This window comes from Puma concolor, chromosome C1, assembly GCF_028749965.1.
Source record: "Puma concolor isolate L17-30 chromosome C1, mPumCon1.1.hap2, whole genome shotgun sequence".
Taxonomy (NCBI): domain Eukaryota; kingdom Metazoa; phylum Chordata; class Mammalia; order Carnivora; family Felidae; genus Puma; species Puma concolor.
In genome coordinates this window covers 172,698,521-172,710,386 of record NC_141674.1, presented here as the reverse complement: position 1 = coordinate 172,710,386, position 11,866 = coordinate 172,698,521, and the positions used below count along the sequence as shown (strand labels likewise).

At 38.1% G+C, this 11,866-nt stretch overlaps 1 pseudogene; it reads right to left on the bottom strand.

Moving 5' to 3' along the window:
- Window positions 1–3,004: 3,004 nt before the first annotated feature.
- Window positions 3,005–4,619, bottom strand: LOC112872072 (keratin, type II cytoskeletal 8 pseudogene; annotated as a pseudogene).
- Between the last annotated feature and the right edge of the window lie 7,247 nt (window positions 4,620–11,866).

The following is an 11,866-nucleotide window of genomic DNA, read 5'->3' as shown; positions in this document are numbered from 1 at the left end:
AGATAACCCCCAAAATGGAAAAATACCCCATGCTCGTGTATTGAAAGAATATTATTAAAATGTGGATTCTACCCAAAGCAAACTACATACCCAATGACATCCCTATTAAAATAATACCAGCATTCTTCACAGAGTCAGAACAAACAATCCTAAAATTTGTATGGAACCAGGAAAAACTCTGAATAGCCAAAGCAATCCTGACAAAGAAAAGCAAAGCAAAGCTGAAGGCATCATAATTCTGGACTTCAAGATGTATTACAAAGTTGTAATCATCAAGACAGTATGGTACTGGTATTAAAAACAAACAGTAGAACAGAATAGAGAATCCAGAAACGGACCCACAAATGTATGGCCAACTAATCTTTGACAGGGAAGGAAAGAATATCTAATGGAATAAAGACAGTCACTTCAGCAAATGGTAGAGAAAACTGGACAGCAACATGTATAAAAATGAACCTAGATCATTTTCTTACACTATACACAAAAGTAAACTCAAAATGGATGAGACCTAAATGTAAGATAGGAAGCTATCAAAATCCTAGAGGAGAAAGTAGGCGACAACCTCTTTGACCTCGGCTGCAGCAATTTCTTACTCAACACATCTCTGGAGGCAAGGGAAACAAAAGCTAAATGAACTACTGGGACCTCATCAAGATGAAAAGTTTCTGCACAGTGAATGAAACAATCAGCAAAACTAAAAAACAAATGATGAAATGGGAGAAGATATTTGCAAATGATATATGAGATAAAGGGATAGTATCCAAACTCTATAAAGAACTTATCAAAATCAACACAAAAAAACAAATAAGCCAGTGAAGAAATGGGCAAAAGACATGAATAGACACTTTGCCAAGATGTGGTATACATATACAATGGAATATTACTCGGCAATCAAAAGAATGAAATCTTGCCATTTGCAACAATGTGGATGTGTATTATGCTAAGCGAAATTAGTCAGAGAAAGACAAATATCATATGACTTCATTCATATGTGGAATTTAACACACAAAACGGATGAATATAAGGGAAGGGAAGCAAAAGTAACATAAAAACAGGAAGGGGGACAAACCATAAGAGACTCTTAAATACAGAGAACAAACCAGGGTTGCTGGGGAAGTTTTGGGTGGGGAGGATGGGCTAAATGGGCAAAGATCATTAAGGAGGACACTTATTGGGATTAGCGCTGGGTATTATATGTAGGGGATGATTCTCTGGATTCTACTTCTGAAATCATTATTGAACTACATGCTAGCTAACTTGGATTAGATAGATGATAGAAACATTAGATAGATGATAGATAGATAGATAGATAGATAGATAGATAGATAGATAGATAGATAATCTAATGAAGCCTTTATCTACCTTTGGCCAAACTGGTAAACAGAGAATAACACAATTACCCTGATAGCTGACAACTGGTAGCTTGCCTAGAAATTATACCAATCCATGGTGTCCCTGCTGAATTTAAATAACTTAACAGAATATCAACATCTGACGACATTACTCCATGGCTGTAACAGAACAAAACAAAATACAAGAACATCACACAAAAACAAAAATTACTATCTCTTTCTCTCTCTTAACCAAATACTTGGCCACTGCATCTGTAACTATGACAATTCTAGCTCTACTTTTCCACTTTACCTACTAGATTAAAAATTATTAAAATACACATAGTAATTTGCCAACATTCCGTAACAAATACTAATCCAGAACATAATCCCCTTTTATTTTCCTTCTCAAAAATCACCTAGGATAAACCAAAAAACAGTAAAGGCCCATGCTATCCTTTACTGACACAACCTACAATTCCACACTTGTCCCATCATCATTGCTACAGCAAGTTAATAAATCTACTTTGACTCTAGGTGTGTTCCTGATGGTCTTTAGACATTATGGTTTATTAAGCTCACACACAACAGGAGGGCTTAATTAGAAAGACTATGACTGCGGTACCTGGGTGGCTCAGTTGGTTAACCTTCTGACGGTTGATTTTAGCTCAGGTCTTGATCTCAGTGTCATGAGTTCAAGCCCTGCATTGGGCTCCATGCTGGGCATAAAGCTTACTTAAAACAAAAAAGACAAAACAAAAAAAAAAAAAAAAGAAAAAGAAAAAGAGAAAGGCTATGACTATTCCAAACATTAGTTAGCCTGTATATTAAATGGAATTTTCATGGTTTGTTGATGTGAATGTAAATTGGTATGACCACTTTAGAAAATTCTTCAGCTATATCTACCTAAGCTAAATATATAATTATTCCATGTTCCAAGACTTCCATCCTCGGTTTATGGCCAAGAGATAAGGAAATACATAGCCACTAAAAGATAAGCATGGAATGTTCATGGCTCTTCTATTCAAAATAGCACCAAACTGAAAGCAAGCCTAAAGTTTATCCCCCCAAAAAAGTAAAAAGGTAAATCACTTACTTACTACACAGCAATATGAATGAACTAATTAATATTATACTTCATATGAATTAATCTCAAAAACATGTTGAGCAAATAAACCAGACATTAAATGTACATGCTGGATGAATTCCTTTATATATAAAGTTTAAAAAGAGATTCTAATACAGCTATAATTTAGAATATTGGTTATACCTAACATTTAGTTACTAGAAGCACAAAGGGGATTTAGGGAGATCTGGCAATCCTCTGCTTCCTGATCTGGATTACATGAGTATATAATGCTTGTGGAAATTCATAAATCTGTATAGATGTCCACTTCTCTGTTTGCTAAAATTTTTGTTTTGTTTTGTTTTGGGGATTTGCAGAGTCATCTGAGGCTTTATTTGGGAAAAGACACTTGAATTGGCTTTTAGTAGGGGGTACTGGCAAGAGGGGGTACCCAGGGCCGCAGACTCCCCGCTAAGGGTAGGCTGAGGACCTGTGCTGAGCTTCAGGCATGTCTCCTGTTCTCCAAGGCTCCCCTGTATAGCTCCTGCCCACAAAGGCTCTACGGTAACCACAGGAGTAGGAGGCCAAGAGGGACCACAGATGTTGTTCACTTGGACAGAAGGACATTAGATGACTTGCACACCAGCTTCCCATGATAGGTCTCAATCTTCTTCACAATCATTGCCATGGAGAAGCTGACAGGGTTGAAGGAACTGGATCCCTCACCAGAGCTGAAGTTACACTGGAAGAAGCTGAGGTCATAATTGAGGCCAGGGCGTGTGAGGCCCCAGTAAGCCAAGCTCAGCCCACCTGAGTAGCCATTGGTGGTCTTAGTTTGGATACTCATGTTCTGCATACCAGACTCCAACCAGCTCTCCTTACCTCCAGGAGCTTGTTGTCGGTGGTGATCTCCATGTCCAAGGCCAGCTTGATGTTCATGAGCTCCCTCAGCCACCATGCCACGTCCTCCTTGGCTCACAGCAGGGTGTCCTCCAGCTTGGCCAGCTTGGCACTGGTGTCCTTAATGGCCAGCTCCCTGCACTGCTAAGCATTAGCTGTGGCAGACCCCAGGGAAGCCCTCTGGCCTTTGAGTCTCTTGATCTCAGCCTAGAGTTGTCTAATGTTCTGTTTCATCTTGGAAATCTCCATCTTCTATGATGGAGGTCATCCCTGTGCTTCCTAGCCAATATCTGCAGCTCTTCCCACTTAATCCAGTACATGGTCTCAGTCTCAGCCCAATTGCAGTTGGCAATGCCCTCATACTAGGCCTTGACCTCAGAGATAATGCTGTCCAGATCTAAGGAGAAGATGTTGTCCATGGACAGGACCATGGACATGTCTGAGATCTGGGACTGCAGATTAAAGATCTCCTCTTCATACAGCTGCCTTAAGAAGCCAATCTTGTCAGTCAGCTCTTCCAGGCAAACTCCAGCTTCAACTTGTTCACATAAGCTTCCTCCAAATCCTTCTTGATAAGAACAAACTCATTCTCCATGTCTACACTCACTTTGATCTCCTCCTCCTATTCTTGAAGTCCTCCACCAGCCCCTGCATATTGCCAAGCTCCACCTCCGGCTTTAGCTTCTCCTGGCCCAGTGTGTTCAGCTACCATGCAAGATTGTTGACATAGCTCTTGAACACATTGCCCATGTTGCTCCATGCTACCATAGAAGGTTCCACCTCATCTCCAGAATTTTGTTCTGTTGCTCTAGGTGCTACAATGTATCAATGAAGGAGGCAAACTTGTTTTTGAGGGTCTTGATCTACTTCTTCTCCTGGGTGTGCACAGTCTGGATGCTGGGGCCCACTGCCAGCTCACAGGGGTTCAGCAGGCTTTGGTTCACTGAGAGAGCTGTGACGTGCCCCCACACCCCTGGCCACACCACAACCCCGACTACATTCGTGCAGGTGACCAGACCACCCTGGAAGCTGCTGCTGCTGCCACCCACTCAGGGAAAGGCAGAGGAGGTGATGTGGGCAGCAGGCACACTCGTGTATGAATGGCTGCTGAAGGCCTAGGCTCTGGAGGTGGACATGTTGTAGGACTTCTGGGTCACCCTGAGGCACATGGTGAAGGCTGGGGTGCAGGTGAGTAGGCTGAACCTGACAGAGCTTTGAGAATGAGCTGAGAAGCTGCTTTTAGGTAGGCTAAATTTTTTGAAATTACATTTTTTCATAAAAATGTAGAAGGCACCCCAAAACTGAACTCTCATTCTTGCATCGTAAAGATTCTACTAAAAAGAAAACTACTTTAGATATAGTTACTGTATTATTCAGAGTCCCACCATGAAACACACAGCACATCAAAGGTTAGTTGAAACAAGTTTAAGGAAGAAACAGTCTGTAGAAGTGTAGGCAGAATTCAGTGCAGTATGCCATGGTGGTGCACCCAGGAGCTAGCAAGAGCTTACGCCTCAATGAGGAAGGGGTAAGAGTTACCAGACGCCAGCAAATACTGTAGTAGATGATGAGTACCTCAAAGGGAGCAGCCGCTGCTAAAACCTTACTCTGGCAGGGAAAGGAAAAAGGAAATAATTACTTTGAGCTTTCTTTGTCTTCTCACAATCAGCTCTCATGTTGCTAATCCAACCAGAACCTGAGTTAAAGGGATTTCAATAGGTACAATTTATAACAAGTAGTTTCCCAGAGTATACAGCAGAGCAGAGGAGGGTAGAGAAAGAACCTGCAAGGGTAAATGGAGAAAACTAGCAGTTGTAGCGTCTATAGAGTAAGTATTTACAATGTACTTGTACTGGATACTGTCTGCCTTCATTATAAGGAAAACATACACTTTTCATCTTACTCCAACCTCTCTCATTTTTTTCATCTTTCTTTCTATGAGGCTAATTGCTATTTGAATTGCTGTATTTTCACTGCTTCATTTTCTGAAACACAGTATCTTTAAATTTTGATCAAAATAAAGTAGTATGATAAATCAGGAGAGCAGAAATTTGTCCCCAAATAGCAGAAATTGTGTATTTTTGTGGATCTCAAAAATATTGTTTCCTGTTTAATGTGTGTTACAAAACTTGTCCTTCTATGCATTTTGACTTTCAACCCATAATCCAGAAAAATTAAATAAGCAAACACTTAGTTCAAACTAGTCACTGGTCAGGATAAGCATAAAGTAACAAGATAACTGAAGATTCATTTACAATTATTTATTCTTTGACTTGGAATAGAGAGTCTTTTACAAAAAAGCTCAATTTGTATTTTAGGCTGCCTTTAAAGAATATGTTTTACCTGTAATTCCCCTCCCCCAAAGAAAAGCATTTTTTAATGTTAAGCAATAATAAAGTATTAGCCATTTTCCCCATCAGCTAAAAAGAATAATATAAAACTAATTATGCTTGTATGAGTAAAAAAAGAAAATCGTGAAATTTGTTCTAAACATTGATATAAATAGTTAAAACTTGACATCTATAACAACACTAAAGTTTATCATCTCTATGGGATATTTTTAAACTTTTTAAGACATAATTTTTATGTTTCTAAAATCTGATTATTGGCATATGCATAAAACAGTTTTAGAAAATCTAAATGATTATCACTAGCTAAATATTCCTTTTAAAAACTTGCCAAATAAGAACAGTTCAAAAATGTGATCACCCTAATCTAAATTCGAATCAAACATCTATAAAGGGAATTCAGGACTTTAAATTAAAACTATCTTCTGAATGTGTAAATCAAAGTTATGCTTATAAGTACTAATTAGATTGTATTTAATTAAATCTCAGTTATTCATAATAGAATTTTTAAATATCATTAAAATTATATGCCAGAAGTAATTACTGAAAAAAAAATTTGGTTTAGACAATCTTGCAAAAATCCCATGCAAACATAACTTTTATTTCACACTTCATAATTTTACTTGACATAGTGTTCTTAAATGGGTAAATGTGGACATTATTTACCACCTTACAAAATAAATGTCCTTCATTCTCAATACCAAAAAAAAAAAAAAATTAATACCCTCTATTCAATTCACCTGTAAGATCGGTTGAAGGCAAAGCCTTAAAATCAGAAAAGTGTGGTAAGGGGCACCTGGGTGGCTCAGCCAATTAAGCGTCTGACTTCTGCTCAGTTCATGATCTCACAGTTTGTGAGTTCAAGCCCCATGTCAGGCTCTGTGGTGACAGCTCAGAGCCTGGAGCCTGCGTCAGATTCTGTGTCTCCTTCTCTCTCTCTCCATCCCTGCTCACGCTCTGTCTCTCAAAAATGAATAATTACAAAAACTTAAAAAAAAAAGTGTGGTAAGACATTCATAATGATCCCCACATCCCTATCCCCACCTTCATCTGGTAAAAAGCAAGAATGGAAACACAAAGTCCCACAGTAAAATCTCACATAAAATAACATCTACAAACTATAAGGCAGATCTATCTTAAAATGGTAGTTTTGTAGCTTTTTTGTAACAAAACACACAAAGAATCATGTGTCCAAAATAATTAAGGTGTTGTGTAAGTATCAGATACAAGCTATTTTCTATTAAAAAGCATATATTTTCCCCCAATGTCTCCTGTAAATTAACATACAATAAAATATTTGCTTTTTAATGTTCACAATTTTTCTCAGGAGGGTAAGCATGCATTTCCATCCCATGTCTAATGGTAGCTTATTTTAATCTCAATAGGTCAGTGATGAGGAACTAACTTCATGCTGATGATTGATAGTACCACTTCAGAATAAGCAATGACAGTTGCTGAGCTAATACAAAGGTACATATTATCAAGTCACACTCACACAAACCAGAACCCTTATCCACTCTCAAGAACCTTACTAGCAATTTCAGAGATGCAAAGCAAGGAGAAACACACATGTCTCACTTGGTTTCCTGGTCTTTTTGTCCCACATTAATAGGTGAGGCTGAGGTAAAACTGAGTAAAGGGTGAGTTAATCAGTAACTCCTATGACCGGGAAGGGAGGAGACAACCTTCTTCATCATATGTAATAGGCATCCCAACTATGCAGTTAAAAAGTAGCATAACCATCAGATGATCTCTTTGGCCAAACTTTCCCCTTTCTTGTTGTGTATTTATTTATTTTTGAGAGAGAGAGAGCGAGCATAAGTGGAGAAAGGGCAGAGAGAGAGGGAGACACAGAATCACAAGCAGACTCCAGGCTCTGAGCTGTCAGCACAGAATCCAACATGGGGCTTTGAACCCACAAACTGTGATATCATGACCTGAGCTGAAGTCAGAAGCACAACCAAATGAGCTGCCCAGGCAACCCAAAACTTTCTAATTCATAACATCACCCTTACCTTGAATGCCTCCATCATTGTGTTTTCTACTCCCCCAGTTTCACACGGAAGTCTTGAAGAGCAACATCCATATTCCTCATAGGGATTACTAAATATCAAGTTTCTCAACCTCACCACTATTAATATTTTGGGCTGGATATTCCTTGCTGGGAATGGGTAGGCTCTTCTGTTCATTGGTGAATGTGTACCTCTGGCCTCTACCCAGTAGTTGTCAGTGACAACTACTTTGTTGTGACATATCTCTAGACACTGTCAAAGGAATGGTTCTGAACTGCCAAAATCCTCCCAGCAGAGAATCATTGCTATTTACTGAGCACCCTCATATGGCAATCCTAATGAATTTTGTATGCCAGACCCCAGACCACTACATCCAAAGAATTGCAAAGGCCTAAGATCTTTTATTACAGGTTGTGCAAGCTGATCTCAGATTCTTAGACAACATTTTCAGATTCTAGGGCTTTTTATGAGGATAAAATTCAGCCCCCCTATCAAAGTACTTTTCATTCTAAATCACAGTTCTCATAGTGAGATTTTAATTTATCTAGACTAGAATATAATGAAATTGCACGGTGTTTTAAGTCATAAGAGTATTCTTATAACTTAAAAAGTCATATATACAGACTCCTTCAGTTAAGTAATTTATCATTTCCTTCTCATACATATGTGTATGTCTCCCCTTCAGCCCTTTTCTTTATGTGACCTGGAACCCTTTCCTCAACGTGACCTAAATCTTTATCCATCCTGCACCCTACACAGGTAACTGAGTCTTGTAGTCATTACTTCCACCTGAATATTCTCTTGATTTACTAAGAATTAGATTACAAAAAGCTCTCAAGATTAGGAAGCACTCCAGATCATACGTCTAACAATCTATATCAGTGGCATTTAATTAAGTATGTCTTTCTGGTCATGATAAAGGAAGTTAAGGTCACAAGCACTTGTCACATTCCAAATGCTTAGGAAGGATTATTCCATTTAAGGGTGGGGGAGTTGGTGGGACAGATACTCCTCTCAGGGGGGTTCTGTCACCCCTTGCCATTATCCACAGCAACAAATTAACCGTAACAACAACCAGATTTATCTGCTTGCAGAAATTTACAACCACTTGGGGATCCATTGTCATGACAAAAGATTCCTTCCTTTTAGTAGAGCTGAAAATTAGCAACATAACCCCTATATTAGTTTCCTGGGGCTGCCACAACAAATTTCTAAACTATGTGGCTTAAAACAACAAAAATTATTCCCCTGCTGTCCTGGAGGCTAGAAAACGTAAATGAAGGTGTTGGTAAGGTCATGTTGCCTCTGAAGGCTCTTGGGGAAGATCCCTCCTTGCCTCTTCCTAGCTTCTGGCATTTGTCAGTAATCCTTGGTGCTTTTAGTTTACTGATTCTTCATTCCAGGCTGTCTCCATCTTCACACCCTCCTATATGCCTGTGTGCAAAGCTCCCTCTCCTTATAGGGATAGTAATCATTGGATCTGAGCCTACCCTAATCCACTTTGGTCTCTCATTAACTTCATCACGTATAAATTGATTGCCAAATAAGATCACATTCATAGGTTATGGGTGGACATGAATTTGGGGAGATAGTATGCAACCCAGTACACTCCTTGATCATTAATTGAGGAATCCATACCAAAAGTAATTCACCAGACTTTGTCTAGTATTTCTTTGTAAAATGTCTAAATTCCTTAACAGATTGCTCCTGGTAGTTTTAGTCACATGACCTTAGCCTGCAATTGGTTGTATGGTTTTACAAACAATGGATTTACTGGTGTTATTATGTAAATGAACAGGACATCTCACCACAAAGCCATAGAAGCATAAAGAAGCCTTCCAGTATCAAGAAAATTCAGTCTTAAAGTGTTTCCTATTGTTATCTGCTGCTTGTCAAAGGGTCTTCATTTTTTTCCCCACAGGGCTGCCAATAAGAGTCAAGAAAAAAAAACTTTTTGCTTTTTCTTCCATTGCATGTCACTCTCTGTCAATCCACCTAGCCGGTCCCTCAGTTCTAAATCTATTTCCTCCAATTTTATTGGCAAGATTTTCCCTTGTAATGTACCTCATTTTTCTCTCCACTTCATAAGAAAGCAGTTACCCAAGCATCAGTTTTTCACATATTTTTTCATCCCCTCCTCCTTCTTGCCAAAAACTGCCTTAGCCTTTCTTTTTTCATGAATCTGAAAGAAAGCCTGGCTTATCACACCAGCTAACACAAATAACTGTTCAGTCAGACTCATACAAATCAGAGATTTTATAAAACATCAAGACCTTCTTGCGATCTTAAGCATATAAACTAAAAGGTTCAGGCAAAGCAGAAAAATGTCTCTGATATGCTGTTTGCATCTCCAAGTCCTTCCTTGATGCAAGTGTCCTTTGATTTCTGGCCCAGAATTAGATTCGCTTTTTAATGAGGCTGGCACGTTAACATACAGAATTATGAGTGTTTGGACTATGAAACATTTCCATTTGATACTCTACAGAGTTGTGTAATATTCTTCTTAGGCTTATTATATATCCATTAACTGTAGGCTTGTTTATCAAAAGCAACCCTGAATCAGGGACGTCATTGCTAAGACCACTAATCCACAGAGACTCTTCTTCTAGCAAATACATGGGCAAATATGGGCAAAATTTGCCCAAAGGTTCAGTTACCATAAACCATGTCATCTGGGTCCTTCTTTGGGGGGACAGCAATGGATCACAAGAAAACTGCTTTATCTCCTTCTACCCCAGATGCTTTCTAGAGGTCATTATTGCTGATGACACAAGATATTAAAGATAGAAGTAAAATCTTTTTTACCTTACTAAAGGAGCAAAAAATCTTTAATGGCAAAAGAGAGAAGCCTGTATTTGATGTTTTTGAACAACTAGTTTTAAGGAAAAGTTGTCATGTTCAAGCCTATGTAAAAGAAAAATATTTGGAATACTTAAAAATGAACAAATGAATGCATCCCTGAAAGTGGAAATGCCAATAAGCAATGTTGTAGACTGTCTAGTCATCTTCAGCCCTGATGGCATCTTAATATTACATAAAACATTGTACCAGATGTTAAAGAATTACACAATCCAAAGTCAAAAAAGTTTTTTGGAAGATTTAGATATATTCATGAAATTATTAGAGAGAAGTTACCAAAAATACATTTAAAATATTATAAAATTTTAAATATTTACAAAATACTTTTAAAAAAATAGACAAGGGGTAAAATAATCCAAACATCATTTTTAAGAGATTTAAAGATAAAATAGGGAGACTAAGAAAGGATAGTGGTACAATGGTACATTAGAAAAGATGGGTTCAAGGGCATGAGCTTACAGTCATATATAAATGACAAGACCATTAATGAAAACAAAATGGATTTTAATAGCTGAAATAATATCCACATCGTAACCACTGCCTGCAAGTGAATTCATTTTATTATTAGAGACCTGCTTGATTTTCTTAATGCCAGGGAATTCCTCAGTTTCACTGGCAGCCTCTTCAGTTTCCAGGAGACTTAAATGTTCAGTTATGTGTAATATATCCTGAGGGAATTTTTTATTCTCATATATATGCATATGCCTATCTATATTATAAATGGTGACTACACCTGCTTTTTATTTTTTTTTCAACGTTTATTTATTTTGGGGACAGAGAGAGACAGAGCATGAACGGGGGAGGGGCAGAGAGAGAGGGAGACACAGAATCGGAAACAGGTTCCAGGCTCTGAGCCATCAGCCCAGAGCCCGATGCGGGGCTCGAACTCACGGAGCGCGAGATCGTGACCTGGCTGAAGTCGGACGCTTAACCGACTGCGACACCCAGGCGCCCCTGCACCTGCTTTTTAAAACAGTGATCATATATAAAATAATTCATCACAGAATTAAATTTCTTCCTTTTTAAAGATTTAAAACCCTGATAATTGTGTATTATAGAAAAATATTTTCAGATAAAACCCAGCTTTAAATTCTAACCTTTAAAAAATAACATTTACTGGAAAGCCTACCAGACCATTGTTCTTTTTAATTTTTAAAGCAGTGGTAGTCCAACAAAATAGTTGTATTTTATTCTTAGACCTTTATTACTTACAGATAATATCATATATATTTTTAAAACAAAAAAAGGTCAAATTGATATGATTTAAACCAAAAACTGTTGGCTATATTATGAAATATATGCAACAGAGGCTCTTACAACACAAGAGAAAAATTTTGTCACTACTTTAGA